Genomic DNA, 19834 nt, shown 5'->3' with positions numbered 1-19834 from the left:
TAGACTAGAACTAAAAGCAGACTAAAAGCCCGCATGACTGATAGCACAAGCAATGCTAGACTAAAAGCTGACATGGCTAATAGCAGCAGCTAGACTAGAACTAAAAGCAGACTAAAAGCCCGCATGACTGATAGCACAAGCAATGCTAGACTAAAAGCTGACATGGCTAATAGCAGCAGCTAGACTAGAACTAAAAGCAGACTAAAAGCCCGCATGACTGATAGCACAAGCAATGCTAGACTAAAAGCTGACATGGCTAATAGCAGCAGCTAGACTAGAACTAAAAGCAGACTAAAAGCAAAATTTCATGGGATCCAAAGTATTTAAAACTTCCTTGTTGGCCACCCCTCAAATGTTGCCTTGACCAATCAGATATGTTCTTGGGGTGGGTATCATAAATCATTTGTTTATCTTACCAAGCATGTGGTTCTTGCCTCACAGGGTCTAATTTTGGACATGATTCCTATAACATGATTATGATATATTTTACAAATAAATGATTGTCAGGACAATATCAAGCAAGAAAATGTGATTATTTCAATACTAGACATGACTAGGTATCCTATAGTTATCAAAAGACATACACAATAAGTGATTATACATGATAGTCAAATGTGTGGGTTACACGTAAATGAATATGGAGTTAAGCAATGGAATGATTCATTCATGAGTCTTTTTTGAGTTCATTCTGGTCCATATATAATGTATAAAAAGGGTTTCTTTGCCATTCTCTGGCAAAGGACTTTTCTGTGAAGACAAAGGTTTAAAGCCCTTCCCCCTTAGGAATTTCAGTCTGGTTTCACTGGCTGGGTGGGGGAAGTCAATGCAAGTATTTAACTTGATCTCCTGGGTTTACATGTGATGTCCAGCGTTGCATTCCAATCACAAACAATAAATTTGACAATCTCTTCTTCGAATTAAAATTGTCAATAATTGTTCTATTGGTGTTAATGTTGAAAGCTGTTGTGTGAACAAGTTGGTTGGTTGGTTATCTTGCTTGGTTCTTGTGGCACTAGAACTGATTTATGACTTCCTGAGGAATTCAGCTCATGTTTCAATGCACACAGCTCTGATAGACTCTTTGATTCGTCTGATTTGACTCATTCCTGCTACAATGCTCCATCTACAGTCCAAGACACAAGTCACAATCAAGCTGGAAGACATGATTAGTGTTTCCAGGGCGAGCCACCACTTGTCCTCTTCATCTACCTCAGAAGGTTTTTAGGAAAGCGGTGGGGGATTTAGTGCTGATTTGTAAGTGGCATCTGTCTCAGGGTTACTATCTGACCCCAGGTCAGGTATCAGGTGGCCACCCCAAGACATCTGGAGGGTCTAAAACTGAGACCAAAATCCCAAAGAGCTGAATCACAACAAGAGCCAGAAAGAAAACAACAACAACAACAACAACCAGATGCAAACCATGAAAACTGTCCAAAAACAAAAACAAAAAACAACTACGAAAAAATGTTCTATACAAACATACAAACACAAATACACAAATCATGTGAAATATACATAATTTAATCATTTAAATATTTGATTTGAGTAAGATTTTATTTAAATTCAAAACTAAATTAATTATTTTATCCAGCAAGAATGCATTAAATGTAACACTGTATCAGTTTCTACACAAATATGAAGCAGCACAACTGTTTTCAACATTGATAATAATAATAACAACTGTCTCTTGAGCAGCAAATCATCATATCAGAATGATTTCTGAAGGATCATGTGACACTGGACACTGAAGTGATGATGCTGAAAAATAAGCTGTGACATCACAATGATCCATTTTAAAATATTATTAATTAGTATTGATGTTTCAAAATATTAATGTTTTTACTGCATTTTTAACAAACAAACACAGCCTCGGTGAGAATGAGAGACTTTCAAAAGCAATGAAAAAATAATAATATATTTACCAACCACAAACTTTTGAAATGTAATTTATTAATATTGTATAAAAATCAAGTCCCTGATTAAATATACTGAATACAAAACAATCATAATCTAATTACACTTCTTTGGTATTATTTTGTAATGTAAAATAAAGCGGTCTAATACTCAGAGGATGACAATTTTTCTTTTTAATATCAGTCTCGTGCAGGAAAAAACTGAATTAAGTATGACTGGAAAAGTAAAAAAATTCCATGGAGAGATGAAATACAGAAAAACAGTGCTGGTGTTAACTAAAAATCTGATCACAGACTATAATTTAAGCTAAAGAAAATATTGTCTTCTGTGAAATCAGCATGCCATCAACCAGAGCAAACCTTAATATTTCATGGACTTCATGAGGTCATTAAACGTTCAGTATAGCTTTATATGTTTGAATATTTATTCATGTGAGAACAAACAATAAACCTCCCATATAGCGTACATAAATATATATAGAGGTCATCTCAACCAGCATTTGTATTAATCACACACCCATTCTTATAGCGCAATAATGCTGTTTAAATGATCTTCTAGTGTTTTTGTTCTTACTGCATTGAGAGAGCGGCCTATTGTGATGGAAACATTTCTAAGAGGCTGATGCAATAACACAAATCCATGTCAAAGTGAAAGGGGGTGTTGGCTTAATGAATATATATGAGGTCCTTTATGGCCTGAACGTGTGTAATCCCAGGGTTAAACAAATTCCCTGTGGCCGTACACTCCCATGAGGCATCTTGCTGGCATGAGCGGTCAGTCAATCAGACTAGACAACAAATCCCCTGTGGCGCTGGCTGACTTTAACACACACACACACACACACACACACACACACACACACACACACACACACAGGAGACATCTTAAATGACCAGCCAATGGCTCTGAAACAGGTGAAAATGCTGTAAACCTGTAGACTGTATACATGTAGTGTTTGTTTATACTGTATGTGTGTGAGAGTGCTGTATATGAGACAATGGACATACAGTAGACGGTGATTTATTTATTATCAGAGCAGCATGACAGATAACAAAAAATGCAACAAAACACTTCTGACCTCTGACCTGGCTGGTAATTTGCTTTTCAAATCAACTTTTGCATAAAACCTCAGAAAAAAAAATGCCACAATAGCTAAAAATCTAGTCATCTGTACTGACACCACCAAAAGTACACGACTGAAAAATGTTATTAAACATTTGTTAATTAATAATGTTTTCAACTCAAAAGGAAATATGCACATTATGTAGTTATTTTAATATATTTTACTGTTATTTAATGTAAGTAAATATATAAATAAAATCAAACTTACTAACAGGCATTCCCAATCTTATTTGTGTAAGAAGATGGCGCGTGATGATTCTGCATTTTGGCGGATAATGCTTGTCTTTTGCATGCAGTTGCATGACATGAATGGATATTTAGTTTTTTTTACAACATACTGTACAACAACTGCAGAGGAATCTAAACCTAACCAAAATAAAGACAGATGAAGCTAGACGCCGAAGGTTTAACGTTATTAAATGTGTTTGTCTACCTGTGCATTTAACTTGAATAATGTCTGTTTCAAAGCAGTGGGTCATTCACTCATCAGCCTTCACAAGTAATTTGCGTGCAATGTATCTGGTCTGCGCTTGCTGCTGCTCTAATCATAGTAAAACCGCTTTTAATGGCACAAGGATTGAGACTTGTACTTTTACTACAGAAATGCTAAAAATGTATTTAAAAGTTTGACTTACCAAACCGACTGGCTTGGTTTGGCCCCCCAAGCTCAAACTTTAAGCTACGCCTATGATACTCTGTACTACTGGTGCTGTGGAAAGGCTGGTATCATTACGTTATTAAAATTCAACTACTGACTTTGTACCAAAGTACCGCTACTTCTCACAACACTAATCATGAGGGTTTCTCAATTTGACCTGATCTAACCTAGTCGTTCCATTTAAAAAAAAAAAGAGTCACATTTGCCTCTTATTTTTATATATGAATTTAATTAAATATACATATATATATATATATATATATATATATATATATATATATATATACATAATTGCATGTTTTATATATTTTCAAATGATATGGACATAAAAAAATCAGTGCATGTCCTTGACTCCGATAGAAGGAAACGGTTCTGTAACACATTGCATTTGAAGGTAAAATTATATAATAGCATACATGCTGAACTAGTTCCAGGCATTAAGAGACATGTTAGTGGACATCAAAGCTGGATGTTACTCAAGTTATTTAAAGATTTACTATGAGAAATACAGTATGAAAGAGCTTAACATATCTGTAAAACCTCTAGTCAAATCTACAGCAATGTACTCGTGAATCAAAGCTGCAGAAAATCCTTTTGACTTTCTGTAGAAAACTTCCCCGCCTTATTAAAAAGGTGTTATCCATCTTGCTTAAGGGGAAAGGTAGCTTAAAGTCAACATAAAATCTATTTATCTTCATCATTTTTAATAAAAAAATAATAATAATAATTTCCTCTACCCCATGAAAAATTTTTCACCAAGCTCTCTTATTTAAGACCACTACATTTTCTCATTGAATATCCCACTTCATTCAGAAATACATTGAGTTAACCAAGTTTGGTAATGTAGAGTAACAGAGAATCACTTCAAATGTGTTTTATTCAGAAAGAACATTACACTGGGAGCTCAGACAGACCCAAAGAGCTTATACTAAATGTTTTACTCACCATATGAAAAACAGGCTCATTAGTCTGGTTAAAGGTCAACCTAAGCAACGGGACACACCATACACATATCATGAGGTGTCTATCCATTCCCTCATTAAGGCAAAACGTATGTTTCAAAGAAACAGGGAATAACAAGTGGTAGTAGAGACAGCTGCAACAGAACTCACACCCGAGAGTCACCATGGCAAACGCTGTGGAGTTCAACATACAGTACAGAGCAAACGCAGATGTGAGAGACAGCCGGATAATTAACATCAAAAACTAGCACCTTTTAAAACTTACTGCAAGGCTCTGATGTGTTGAAAGTGCTACCATGAACTATATTTAATAATTTGGGGGATTAGGGAGTAACAAATTCACCAAAAAGTCAATTGAAAACTTAAATTTATCCGAACAAGATAAAAACCATCCTCTTAGGTGAAGCTAAAACATTCTGAAGGCCATTTTCCATCTAAACGCACTACAGAAACTTTCATATCAGTCTTTGGGGGGTTTTATTGGAGGTCACTCTTCATAAATGTGTCTGACTAGTAGCTATTAGCAGACAATTAGCAGGATATTAAAAGTGATTATAAACGCCAATTAAGCACAAATATGGACCCTGAATAGAAATAGACCACAGAAGAAAAAGTTAAGAAAAAAATTAGACTTGGCCCATATTTATGAGATCCTGCCAATAATGTGTTCAACCTGTGTGTGCATGTTTTAAGGCATGCTCTGCTATATTTTGTGGAGGAAAGTGTTTGCTTAAGTGAACCAAATCTGAAAGAAAAACAAAACTTGTTCATGGAACAGCTGGGGATATTCTGAATTATAAAAATTATTCATAAAAAAGAAATAAAATGCATAAAGTTCTCTTATAGGCACAGGGTTGTGTGTAGATTATAGTAATTATATCTATAAAAACAATAGATTGTTAAGTAAACAAGCATCGAGTAAACAATGTGTGTATGAGAGAGACACTGGGAGAGAAAGAGAGAGAGACAGAAAGAAAAAAATAAAAGAAAGAGTTTAGAGGTTATATAAATTTTACTAAACTATCCTTAATGATAATTGCAGGTCCGTGAATAAACTGACGGTACCATCAGCAAGGTTTAAAGTTCAGGTCAAGGTCAAATGTCAAATCATATGGAGAAAGAGGCATGCAATGTGCCATACTACCTTAACAGTGACCATTCTTTAGCTTGAGAAAACAGCTATTAGAAACACTAAGTGTACGACAGTTAAAATGTTTAAGATGAAAAGGTTATTTTTTAAATCAAATAAAACAGATAAGGTACAAAATAACAAACCAAAAACAAACCACAGCAAAACTAATTCAAATGAAACAAAACCGAACAACACTAAACAAAACAAAACAAAAATACAAACAAAATGAAACCAAATTAAAACCAAACAAAACCAAATGAAAGCAACAACACAAAACAAACCAAACAAAAACACAAGACAAACCAAATAAAAACCAAATGGAACCAAACAAGCACAAAATTAAACAAACTTAAAAAAAAAATGTATATATATATATATATATATATATATATATATATATATATATATATATATATATATATATATATATAAGTATTTTAAATATCATTGTAACCACCTGGGTGTGAGATACTTGAGTTTTTAATTTAATTGCATTACCTATAAACCATTAAAATCTAACTTCCTTTAGCAAAATACTAGATCAAAGGTTTGGTCAAAGGTTTGAATTCCTCCTGAGAAACAGTTGTGATAAGTTATTAGGGATGTAATGATGCACAATTTTCATTTCACAATTCGATTTTCTCCCAATTTTTTTTTTTTTTTACAAAATGAGATTGAATACATTATACAGTAAATGAAAAGGTGGATTTTTTAGGATACTGCTGCACATTTCTTTGTGAAATTAAGAACTAAACTAGATTTTAAAACAAACCCCAAATCAAACAAGTAGGTCTAAGTTACACAAATAAAACAAATGTCTTAATATGAACAAACTAAGGCTTTGTCTGGGCTCTTTCCATTTAAAATGAGAGGCAACCACTTTCCATTTAAAATGAGAGGCAACCACTGGATTTAAATCATGATCCAAATAAAGACGCAACATACATGCAGCGGGAGTAGTTTTTAATCTAAAACTAAAACGGTTACCGCTGTAAACAAAGCAGAGCTGCTCTTATGAACACTACTTTAATATGCATTGATCAGAGGCAATATGAAAAGAAAATATGATGTAAACTTTTCTAAAGTCGGTTCCCCTCACAGATACATTCACTAAACTCCTACTCCAACCTCAATATTTCGATTTGTTTGCTATCTCAGCTGATTTGAATCATCACATATTTGAATCAATTTTCGACCAGCTCGCAGTTAATCGTTACATCCCTATAAATCACTTAACCATGCTGATTCATGTGGTTATCTTATGATGCTTTACGTTAACCTATTAGCATGAACATCATCTATGTTGTTACCCAGGTTTGACAGTGTCACCTCCATGTGCCCTGGGCACGCCTGGCGCTAGTGGTATTTTAGGAAGCTAATATAACTCATGCAGTGGGTGTGCCCGCTCCCTGTGGAGCAACCCGTATACACTCCCCTCCTCTCCGTCAGCCAGCCACAGCAAGACAGCAGGTTCAGAAAGAGGACAGAGCGTGTGCCGGGTTTAACGTTACAGGCATAGACACCTGACCAAGTGCAGATGACGGATTGTCAGGATTACAGCTGCAATAATTCACTCCCACAGCCATTTTAAATAAAACCGTGACGGTCCAATACACATACAGTAAATTATCAAGAACAAGACTTCAGAGTTTATCCAATTCCACTATTCAGCTCTGAACACTCTAAATACCTACTTTAAAGTACTCCGAAAACCCAATTCCATCAAAAGCTTTGATTGTTTATTTGTTGAAATGCGTGCCTTTGTACGTTTTAAACAGCGTTTTTCCAGCACATGACGACGCAGTGGAGACATTACAGAAGATGGCAATGAGGGAATCCGAAAGGCAGTGGATTATGACTAAGACCCCTGCGGTGATAGCACCCACTCAAACTCCTCCACGGCGATGATGAAGGTCCAAACAAATCTGCCTTTAAATGTAAACAACATGGCTGAACGTTTGTGGTTACAGACAATAATCATGAAAACATACTTTCTTCCCTTCTGTGATTATGTGTAGCAAGCATGTTTGTTTTTAAGCCACTGAGAAGGGAATATATGTACACTATGTTCAAAAGTTTGAGGACAGCAAGATTTTTCTTTTTGGAAATTGATACTTTTATTAAGCAAGAATGCTTTCAAATGCTTAATAATAATAATAATAATAGCTGTTGTTGTTACTATACACATAAGAATTATCATTATTAAATTATCATTATAGTTTCTGTCTACTACCTTGTAAACACAACTGTTTAACGCTGGACTGATAAAAACATGAACACCATGAATCCCAAACTGTGGGTTAGTCAATCAGACTGGAACACGTTCACGTTTTTGTGTGCAAAGTGCATCAGCCGCTCTGTGAACAGTCCGTGGGTGAGCAATCTGAGGATGAGACTACTGTACTGCTGGAAATAATTAAAACGGCCAGTCTATCCAACAAGTGATACCAAACTACAGAGCAGATTAAAACATCAGAGCATAGAGAAGTGGAGGGTTTCTTTCGATCAATGCCCTTCCTTGTCCAGCAGCTGTCGCAACCATGTCAAATAACCCGACTAATCAACACTCCAACGCCTGAGTGCTTCTGGGTAAACAGATGGAGGCTTCAACACTCTGTATCTAGTCGACCATCACTGATAAAGCAGCGGATGAATCCTAAGAATGAAAAATAAGAAAAAACTCTACATTACTCAACATTATACTGAATTTGTAAAGCAAATCTGGGTAAACAGAACTGATGTGAACTGGTGTGCATAAAGAAGATCTGTAGAGTACAGAATCTTTGACAAAAAATACTGAAGGTTTAAATCCAAAGAGATATTCTTTATAAAAGATAAGATTACCACTTTATTCTTACACGCCCCCACACGTCTACATCACGGTGTGGGAAGATTTACATAATACAGCCCAAATGTTCATGCAAAGAAAGAATCACTTTTATTCTTGCTGTAGTATTGTTGTTGCCGCGCCACCATGTTGTGAAGGGGCTGTGTGTTTCATTGTGAAAGCGAAACTATTTTCTTTAGCATTCCAAAAGAGGAGACAACTAGAAATCAGTGGTTACAACACTATTCCAGAACAGTTCAGTTCAGCTCAATTCGGATGTGTGCGATGCATTTTATGGAGCACTGTTTCCTGATCCTGGAAGAGAAGACTACAATGCCGGCTGTTCTGACCCACAGACTGTAAGTAAGTTTTGAGCAGTGTAGAGTAGCACTTGATGTTTGTCATTTCTCCTATCACAAATGCAGACATGGTTTTATGTTTACACAATGCGATGCAACGCATAAAAAAAAGAAGCATAAACGCATAAATAAGTCATTACAATCAGTAATTACGTCCACACTGGATGCCACAAATGCCTCGTTTATGATGGGTTTGAAAGTTTTTGTCTCGCCGGCATATGACAGTATGGTAAGGGGCGTAACATTTCCGTCACACGCTTGAGGTATTCGGCCAATGACTGGATGCACTGGATAGCTGGCCACACCTTGCTTTTCAGAACGATGAGCTTTGTAAAAATTGACACGTTCAGAAAGGCAGTGCATAGAGGAGAAACAATAATGTACATTATGTGGAAAATGTGTTTTTTAACCTCAAACCACACAAAGACATTTCATTATACCAAATATGCTAAATAAATATTATTTTTAGCAACATCATATGATCCCTTTAAAGAGTGATAGTGTGGGACTTTTTAAGGTCTTTAACTTTAAAAATGAAAGCACAATATGCAAAAGGTGATACTCAATCCTGCACCCTGCTCATCTTGTCATTATAATCATAGTAACATGCTACTCTTACCATTTCTGCTGTTCACAGTATTCAAACCTCAAACTGTATGTTTTCCTGGATACATTAAACACATGGATTAACTACTTTCAGTGCCAGTATATGTGCAGTAAACAACATAGCACACATGCCCAGATTAAGGTATCCCAGATACCTTAAGATCCCAGATACCAAATCCCACCCAGATGCACTTTTTTCCTTCCTTGAATACATGTATACAGTGTAGTACATGCAGCACACTAATATTAATTCTGAACATAGCCAAACATTTGTCCTTGATGTGTTGCCTGAGGAAAACAGCCCATCCAAAAAATACAGGCCTTAATAATCTCTGAAGCATAAAAACAAAATATACAGTAGGTAATTTTTATTAAAGAGCAGGTCATATGGTATTTTAAGTGTCCTAATATTATGTTGGAGTCCCTTACAACAGGTTTAAATGCATCTAAGGTTAGGAAACATTGTAATTTTCTCAGAATATTCATATATTATAAGAATAATTTTACAATGATTTTGAAACGATTCTTTTGAAGCAGTTCTGAGCTTAAGAACCATAAAACCCTCCCTTCCAGAATCCTCCTCTGCTCTGATTTGTCAGCTGGCCAGTCCTGTTGTGATTGGTTTTTCTGTTTACAATGCAGAGTACATTGTCAGAAACTGCTCCGGAGGGTTACTTGTAAACAAGGATGCTACAAGCTTACAAAAATGGCCTCGATATTACCGAGGATGTCACCTGAGAATGATACCGATGCAGTCGCTCAAGTGGAAACTCCATCACAAGCTCGAATTGATCAGGATCGACTTACTCAGTGGTAAGTTTAAACTTTGTGTGTGGTACTTTATATGTTACAGTAGTTTTATTGCATCCATTATTAGTATTTTCTTATTTAAGGTGCATGTGTGGGAACTGTGTTAGAATGCCCAGTGAGGCTGAAAACAGTGTCTTCTCAACATGATGTAAACACACTAACTGGCGGAAGTGTTTGTGGGCAGGTCAGAGTGTTCGTATTTCTCAGGCATGCGGGAATTATGCAAATGTGTTACCTTGTGACATACAGTATATAGGTAACAGGTATAAGATTCGAAAATATGATGACTCATTAAGGCGGTTCAGATTCGACGCTTTCTTTTGAGAGACGATATCTTTATTTATCATGCACTTTTCTGATTAACAACACTGCAGACTGTTTACATTAAAGGACAGCTACTGTACGCTACAATCTGCAAAAAATATATTTTTGAAAACCCATATGATCTGCTCTTTAAATGTGATAAGACCAACTCATCTTAAAAATTATAATAAATTAGCAACAGACAGCTGAAACAGACGTACTGCCTTAACGTTTTTGAGATCAGTTTGCAGGTGGCACTTGTCATGCATTAGAAGGAGCACCATTGGGTTTTCTAAAATGAGACACACCTCAAAGGGTAAGATATCTTCATCTACAACTCATCAGGAGTGGATAAAACTGTAGCCACTCAATATTTAAATGTTGGCCGAAGTAAAAAAACAAGACAAATATTCCAATTGATGTCCTTTTTGGATGCCACTTAATGCACCATTTGTTAGTTCCAAACTTAATCAGCAATATGGACACACCTTCTCATTCAAAGAGTTTTCTTTATTTTCATGACTATGAAAATTGTAGAGTCACACTGAAGGCATCAAGGGCTATTTGACCAAGAAGGAGAGTGATGGGGTGCTGCTCCAGATGACCTGGCCTCCACAGTCACCGGACCTGAACCCAAACGAGATGGTTTAGGGGTGAGCTGGACCGCAGACAGAAAGCAAAAGGGCCAACAAGTGCTAAGTATCTCTCGGGGAACTCCTTCAAGACATTTGGAAGACCATTTCAGGTGACTACCTCTTGAAGCTCATCAAGAGAATGCCAAGAGTGTGCAAAGCAGTAATCAAAGCAAAAGGTGGCTACTTTGAAGAACCTACAATATGACATATTTTAAGTTGTTTCACACTTTTTTGTTATGTGTATATATATATATATATATATATATATATATATATATATATATATATATATATATATATATATATATATATAAAACAGCATCTGTTTCTAATGAGTTCTGTTTTAATTAGTCAGATGCATGTTTGTTGATACGGAGTAACACAAAATTAATACTAATCAGTGAATCATATGAACAAATATCTGGGTAATATTCTATCCCAAAATTAGAATGATAGGTAGAACAATAAATAGAACGATAGAACGATAAAATAATAGAACGATAGATAGACAGACAGACAGACAAACAGAGAGACAGACAGATAGATAAACTATTGATTGAATTAACAAACTAATGATTTATTTATTAAGCATTACAACAGGCAACAACCTAGGCTTCATGTTCTTTATGGAACATATAGTTTTAGCTTTTGATTTGTTTGTGAAATATACCTAGACACATCATGGCATTTTTAATGGGACTCACCCCAGTAAGTGTAAGACCATTACTGTGGTCCCAGTGCTGGGACAGCATGACTCAAATTAGTAATTTGGGATTCTACAACATTAAAGAGCCCTTGAACTTTGTCCTTGCTCTGTAGAGATGGCCTGCAGCTCTAACCAAGAACAATTAATCACCCCTAAACACGTATCAGGAAACTGTGGACTATCTGATGTCCAGAGAAATGCTGTTCGTTAAGATTGCTGGTCTAAGAGTCTGTTTCTTACCATCCCAAAAACAACCCACACTAGTTCACGCTTTGAACTCTGCTGCAACTGCAGCTGCCCACAAATAGCAAATAAGTTTTAATAAAACATGACTCAGTGGACATTGAACACAGAGTCCATTGCGCCCTGCTCCCGAATCCACACTTTGATGAGCTTTTTTGTTGTTGTTTTTCCCCTTCCTTTTTATCACTACATTTTGTTCTCTCTGCCTCTACTTTAAGAAACAAAAATTTTCCCTTAACAGCTACAATATATCTAAAAAAAAGGAAAGAGCGTATATAATAAACTTGCCTGGTTCCTAATAACTCCCCCAACTCTGTGCCCATCCTGTTTTGGAGCAGATCAAAGGTAATAATCCCCCATAATCCTCTGGTGTGCCCTTGCTGTTGTTATGGTCATTATAGGCTGCCGCATTGTTGCTAAGCTATCACGATTGTTCAGAGGAAAGCTACACTGGCTCAGTTTCACAGTGTAATGCCTATTTCACGGATGGACAGCCAGTAGGATAATTAGATGGGCCCAGAGCGGACACAGCAACAACGTGCTTCTCGGACAGAGAACAAGGCCTCGTTTTTGCAAACTAAGGGGTCAGGGAGGGTACAAAACACTCCTTGTCAAGAAGTATAACAACTTTGTCTGTTACTTCTAAAGTTAGAGTGGATGCAGAATTATCGGCAATAAATAAACAAAAAGTGTTTTTGCATTGAAGTAGGCTTCATTTTTTCTCTCTCTATTGGAATATGAACCAGTTTTCATCATATTTTTCTCTTTACACCCAAATAGTTCCAATTCAGATTCATATCATGGCAAGAATCTGAATTATGCCAGAAGCTGCCTATAAGAGTCTCTATAATATTTATAAAAATCTATAAAATTATAAGATATTCTCATCTACACAAGTAAAAAAAAAAATTAACAACAGCTACATACTGTAGGTTGGCAACGGCATACGCTGTTTTATAGTTATGGAACCATACGAGGATTGTAAAACTGTGACACATATGCAATCATGATTTCTGCTTTTGTCTTTGCCAGTGTTACTATTTGTTGGCTGCAAGCAGAACAAATACTTTGGATGGAGGAGAACGTAAATTTAAATGGCTTCTGCTTTTTAAAACCATGTTTTGGTAAATGATGAGGTTACAATCATACAGAGATGAGGTAAAGTTTTTCCACTTAATGTTTTAAAAATGTGTACCTACTGCAAGTCGGCATTTCGATACGAGTCGATGTTTCTCTGAGGCTATTGGGTTTGAATGATGCATAAATGTTGGGAATTTTAGCATGCAACCATCCTAACCAGCCAGAAAACTCTTAAGAAAATTCTTAAGATAAAATGTTCTTAAGTTAAATTCTTGAAAAATTCTTAAGTTCTCAAATATATTCTTAAGAACATCTTAATTTTTCCCTTAAGAAAATAACAGCCATTATCTGAATGGAAAAAAAATAACGCACTGATAAACTCACACTTTTGTCTTTTTGCTCTTCCTGCAGATTACCATAATAATCATAATAGGCATGTACACTATTTTTATCGTGACTTTGTGTCCTGTGCATTCATGTGCACTGAATACCGCTAAAGATTATGTCATATTTATAATTTTAAATTAAAAGCGTTCAATTAAAGCTCCCTATGTGACTCGTTTTAGAGTTGCTATTGAGTTTTGAAGTCAGAACAAAAAGTAGCATTAGCTGATCATGACCGACCATGTTTACATTAACATCAAGTCATCGCTGTCACTTCAGAAAACTTGGCACATTCCTAGTCTTCCTATGTATTATATGTAGCTGTTGTTGTATTGCTTAAATATAACAATTAATTTGAAATAACCCAATAAATTAATTAAATAATTCTTATTGTTTGGGATTTTAGAAAAGTATGGGGCTGTCCTAAATTTAAGAAGTTATTTACCATGATTTTTAAAAAGATTTTTTTCAAGAATTTGAATTCTTCTTAGGTTTTGTCTTAAGAACAATCTTAAGAAAAAAGATAAGAATTTCTTAAGATGGATTTTTGTGATACAAATATATTTGTAACGTTTTTTTCTAAAGTTAAACATGAAAAAGAAGTTTATGACTGCTCAAAAAGTGATCAGTTAACCAATCTACAAAACTTCACTAAACGAAAACTGTTATTCTTGATTCCTCACTGTACAACCTGTTATTCCCATAAAGATAGAGAAAGTCAACTTACCATTAGAAGGGGGTATAGGGTCTCACAGCAAAACGGTCACAGCTATAGGGGCAGAGTTTGAAACGTTCACCTTTGGGCAGAAGCCCAAGTCCCATCTCCTTAAGATTTAAACCTCAGCGGCTCTGTATAAGAGGCAGAAAACAAAAGCAGCACATCAGAAGCATAACAAAAACAGTGACCGTCATTTTCCAGACCCTATCCTGAGCCAAACAAACCAGCATCTTGACTGAGAGCCTATGTATAGCCCCACAAATCCCACCGGCACATTCAACAGCATTTTGCCAGAGGCTACAAGGAAGGAGGGTGTCTATGTACAACCTCCGTAGCACTAAAAAACACAGAACACCACACATGCAATTTAATTAACACGTGAAGTGCACATTTACACGTCTGCATACATGGGAGACAAGTTCTTCTCTAGAGACAAGATGGTAAAGAGTGAGGGTGGGGGAAAAGAGAGAGGTAGAATATGAGAGTAGAACAGCTGCCAGCTTCTTGACATAAAAACACCACAAAGCAAACAGAGCATCAATTATGATGGCACAGTTAGCCATGTTTGCTAGGGCAAGAAACACTATTAGTATTACCAACAGTACATAGGCTTTTTAGGAAAAGGACCTTTACCCACAATTTTGCTAAACTGCAAAAAAAAAATACCTATACAAACGATTCACTGCTGTTTCCAGCTGCAATGAACACTAGTGGCAGTAAAACACCAATCACTTTCCTTTCCTTTTCACACAAATTATGATTACGGGGGAGAGAATCAATTAATACAATTAATCAAGACTTATTTTCACGCAGCCCCTTGCACAATAAGCCTCAAAACACAACAACCATATTGCATAATTTGTTAAATAATATATTTATGATATTATTTAAAATTTATTCTTTATTCCAGTTACAATGCGTTCGGCTGGGATGACTATTTCTTTTTGCTTTGACCAGTAAGAAACAACCAATGCTTAGCACAAGATCTACCGCTAGACCATTAGTACACACTGATGTTTACAATGGATCGCTGTACGACTGCCGTGAAGAATCGGCACTAATTAATTATTTGAAGGATGAAACGATCACATCGAAAATGTTTCGGTCAATAGGTTCAGCTCAGTGCGTTCATATTCTAGACTCATCTCCTTTTCTATACATCGGCTAGTATGCTTTATTAATGGTCTGTGTAGAGTTTGGTCTTTCAATATCACTGTCTAATGAACTGAGAAACGTTAAGCATTTTTCTAGTTAAGCCCATGTAAGGTGCAAGTAGATCATAAAATATAGTCATTGCTCTGTTTGTTTCACAACAAGCCTGACAACAGAAACATTGGACTTAACCAATGGAATAAGCTAAAGGCGGGACTAACTGCTTGACCGACCAATGGCAATGGTGGAGTGTTCATGAATCCTGTGTGCAAACAATCATGACATAGAACTTCAACTTTAAGTATTTTTCAGTATTTCACAGTTTCAGTTACTTAGCTTTTTTGTAAATGCACCTTCCAGACGGCTGCCAGAGGCCCTGGAGAGCAGTGGGCAAACAATCGTCTCGTCTTTCTATGCTGATATACAGCCCTGTTGTGTGTATTGTGTGGGTGATACCTGAACCCCTTACAGCACAGAGAAGGGACACAGATACTGAAGACCATAGCCAAAACACGAGGCCCGACAGATGAGCCGTGCCTTCTGTTACCTGAAGACTGTGTGCGATCAACAGCTTCTCTGAGGAGCTAACTGAAAATAAAGGGATCTGGAATCTATATGATTCAAAACAAGCAAATTTTAAAGAGTGTGTGAAATCTGAGTGGGTAATGTGAACGTATTGTTCAGTATAGCCAGATGCTGCCTGAACATTTAGAAAGAAAGTGAGAATGTAGATGATCATACAAAAAAAGAAAGTATCATGTTTTTCCAGCAAAAAGAAAAAGGTTAAAAATTCATGTTTGAGGAATGACAGTGCAATTTATGTTGCAGAAAATAAGGCAAAATCTATTCAAGTAATGAGACCTTAATTTACTCAGAACCATCATTCTAAAACCCACAGGGAACACATGGTGAATTAGCCTTCTGGGTTAATAACCTCGTAAGTCATAGCAAATCTGTAAGTTATAGTTAATAATCATTTCCTCTGAGGAGAAAATGAATGGGATTTTTACTTCTGGAACTCAGGCTGATGCTCTCTATATGCAGCTCAGCAGGGAACAGTAATTTTCCATATACTGTAAGAATATGCATATTCTTGTAAACATTAAAAACAAATGGTATGCTTAAAGCATAGAACACATATTTTCACACCCACACAAACAGACACATCAGCTGCTTCAGTGAAAATGGACGTATTCTGAGCAGCATGGAGCAGGATGTCATTGGCAAGGTGAGGAGGTGCAGCCAAGCCTCAGCATCATGCAGATTGCTCTCTCAAATATCCTGAGCAAGAGTTTCCAGCAAGGAATAAAGAGCAGTTTATGCAGGTCTTTATTCACCTATACATTCATACAATTTTGAAGCGTGGCCCAGTGGTTAATGCACATGCTCTGACACACTGAGATCTCACATGGGTGATGCAAGTTTGAGCCTGGTTCACAATCATCTAAAGTGATTTATTCCTAACCATGGCCAAAAATAAAATGTAATATATTTAATGTAATATAAGCAAAATAAAAATATAAATAAATACAGGAAACTATATATATAAAACAATAATACAAATATATAATGCATATATATATATATAATGCATATAATGCATATATTATATATATATATATATATATATATATATATATATATATATATATATATATATATATATATATATATATAATGCATATATATATATGTGTGTGTGTGTGTGTGTGTGTGTGTGTGTGTGTGTGTGTGTGTGTGTGTATATATGCATTATATATTTGGATTTACATTTTATAATTTTATAGTTTCCTGTATTTATTTTTATTTTTATTTTGCAAAATAAGCAAATAAAATAAAAGTAAACAGAAATAAAACAAAGTTAAAATATTAATTATTTAAAAATAAAAAAAATAAGCAAAAAAGTAATAAATTACAATAATAAAATATAAAAATAAGAATGAAATTAAGGTAAAAGCCCCTATAAGAGCAGGTGAGTGGATGATTCACAAATTCCAGACAAAACTAGGGTGTTCCCTGTTGATCTGGGCAGCTACATTTCTTCTGTGGATTTCATTGGGTGTCACAAAGAGATGGTTAACAACCATCTTCTGTGAGCCTCAGCACTGATCTGATTATTAAAATCCTCTGATGTATGTATGTATAAAAGGAGGATCAAAATGGTAACACGACAATCAGCAAGCAAATGAGAACATACTGTTGCTGCGTCACAATTCACATGCTATCCGTCCTAAATAGCAAGCAAAATTTGAATTGATATGTCCCAAATGGTAGTATGTTGTAATGAGTATTCCAAATGTACCCGGATAGTTTATAGCTTCCGGTAGAAATTCCAAGTGCAGATCCATGCAGACTCTTCACGGCTAATGCTGCCCACAACACAACAGACGGTGGACAAGGATTCGATACAAACATGCATTAAAAGTGTTTAAAAAACTACAAACATGGTGGATATATGTGACCAACAGACAGGTAGAGAAAAGGGTTGGAGTGAAAAAATAATTAAAAGCTAACTTGTTAAAAAATATATTTATTTAATGTTATCTATATTATATTTCATCTGCAGCAACAAAACAAACTTTATAAATGATACATTTGGTCATCAACTTTTAAATGCATAATTATGTAAACATATGAGCAGAGTTCTCAGAGCAATGATAGACCCTTTTGCAGATCAACGTGCCTCTTAGTGTCTCTCCAATACAGTAGGAAATTAAATGTAATTAAATATGGATAATGTTAACTTTGACAAGATGACTGACAGTGCAATTTAAATGGTGACAGGATGTATGTAACTAAGAAACAGAGCATCTGTTAAACATGCAGTTATGATGAAGTAATGTGTCCCAAAGCTTGCCTTACTGTTCTGCTACACACTCAAAAGTATGTACTTTTTTTTTTTTTTTCACAAAAAGAGTGCATACTTTTAGGCCATAGTATAAGTAGGAGAATTGGGATGCAGCACGTATCTCCAGTCTTCTGTGCACTATTAATCAAAGGATGTCATGGTGCCTGTTATCCTAAGTCTGTACCCATTTTACTATATAACAAAAAAAGAAAAAGAAAATCACACTTCCTTTCCTTTCCTCTTTTTTTCAGTGCCTGACAAACATATGAGGACTTGCAGATTGTATGCCAGCTTGATTTCACCTTCTTCAATTGACAGACATCATCTAATCTAAGTGTGATTGCTATAGACGTGATCAGCAATGGCTCGAGTGACATTTAAGTTAGTCTGCCATCAGATCCCATCCAAGGCAGTGCTGTAGTCATCCATGTAGGGGATAACAATCAAGGCTTCACACAGCAGGTATCTCACATCTCTCGTTTCAGCAGCATTACTGAAACAACATCTGGTATGCTGCCGCCCTGGATCTGACTGTCCCTCTGGTCAAACGGCGAGGAGTGGGTGGACGGAGGGAGAGGGAGATTGTTCACTTTGTCTAAGGGCAGCCCTTGACTCCTACACAGGCGACGTAATGGACCTCAGTACGTAGGCAGGAAGAATGTGAAATCTGTCACGCATGTAAATTCACTCAGAGAGATGTTAGGAACAAAACTGCCATTATGTCAAGAGACGACACGCTGAGTCTGAGTTAACTCGATTTGGGCGGTGAGAACAACAGATATTTTGCTGACACATGAAGAAAACAGCGGGAGAGAGAAAGAGACAGAGAGCTGAAAGTAGACTTTAGTTTAATGTTCAATATAGTAGTGCTGGATGCACTTTATACATTTTTATTATATAGGTATAATTGATAAAATCTATAAATTTTGTGTCAGTCACATATACATACATAAATACGTACATACATACAGTACATATACAGTGGGGCTCGAAAGTTTGAATTACCATTGTGTACGAAATGTGCTATATAAATAATCTTGCCTTGCCTAGGCAGCCTAATAAAAATAAAAATAATAATAGTTATTATTATTATAATCCAATACATTAATAGGAGAATGAGCCCAATATCGTCTTGATTATCGACAGAGAAATCTGCTTATGTCGATATCTTTGACTATCGTCGATATCTCTGACTATCGTCGATACGCGATACTATCGTCTATCGGCACGACCCTTGTATCTTTTGTTGCTAAGGAAGTGCAGAACTAAATGGAAAAAAAATACTATTTCAACAAAATAAGAAAAATTTGGCCATCTTCATCGTGTTCAAAAGTTAATGCATCTTGTTTCCTTCTGGAGCATCAGTGAATGTTTG

General features: G+C 35.8%; 1 protein-coding gene across 1 annotated transcript in view; it reads right to left on the bottom strand.

The window, feature by feature from the left end:
• The window catches only part of LOC113048373 (SET domain-containing protein 5-like), a 122042-nt gene that overhangs the window by 78631 nt on the left and 23577 nt on the right, over positions 1–19834 (bottom strand). The window contains exon 2 of the mRNA XM_026210163.1: positions 14469–14590. The gene's annotated coding sequence lies outside the window, so the exon portion shown is untranslated. The remainder of the gene's footprint in view (positions 1–14468; positions 14591–19834) is intronic.

The sequence above is a fragment of the Carassius auratus genome, chromosome 3 (assembly GCF_003368295.1).
Source record: "Carassius auratus strain Wakin chromosome 3, ASM336829v1, whole genome shotgun sequence".
NCBI lineage: Eukaryota > Metazoa > Chordata > Actinopteri > Cypriniformes > Cyprinidae > Carassius > Carassius auratus.
Note: the sequence above shows the minus strand (reverse complement) of the source record. Positions and strands in the feature narration are given on the sequence as shown.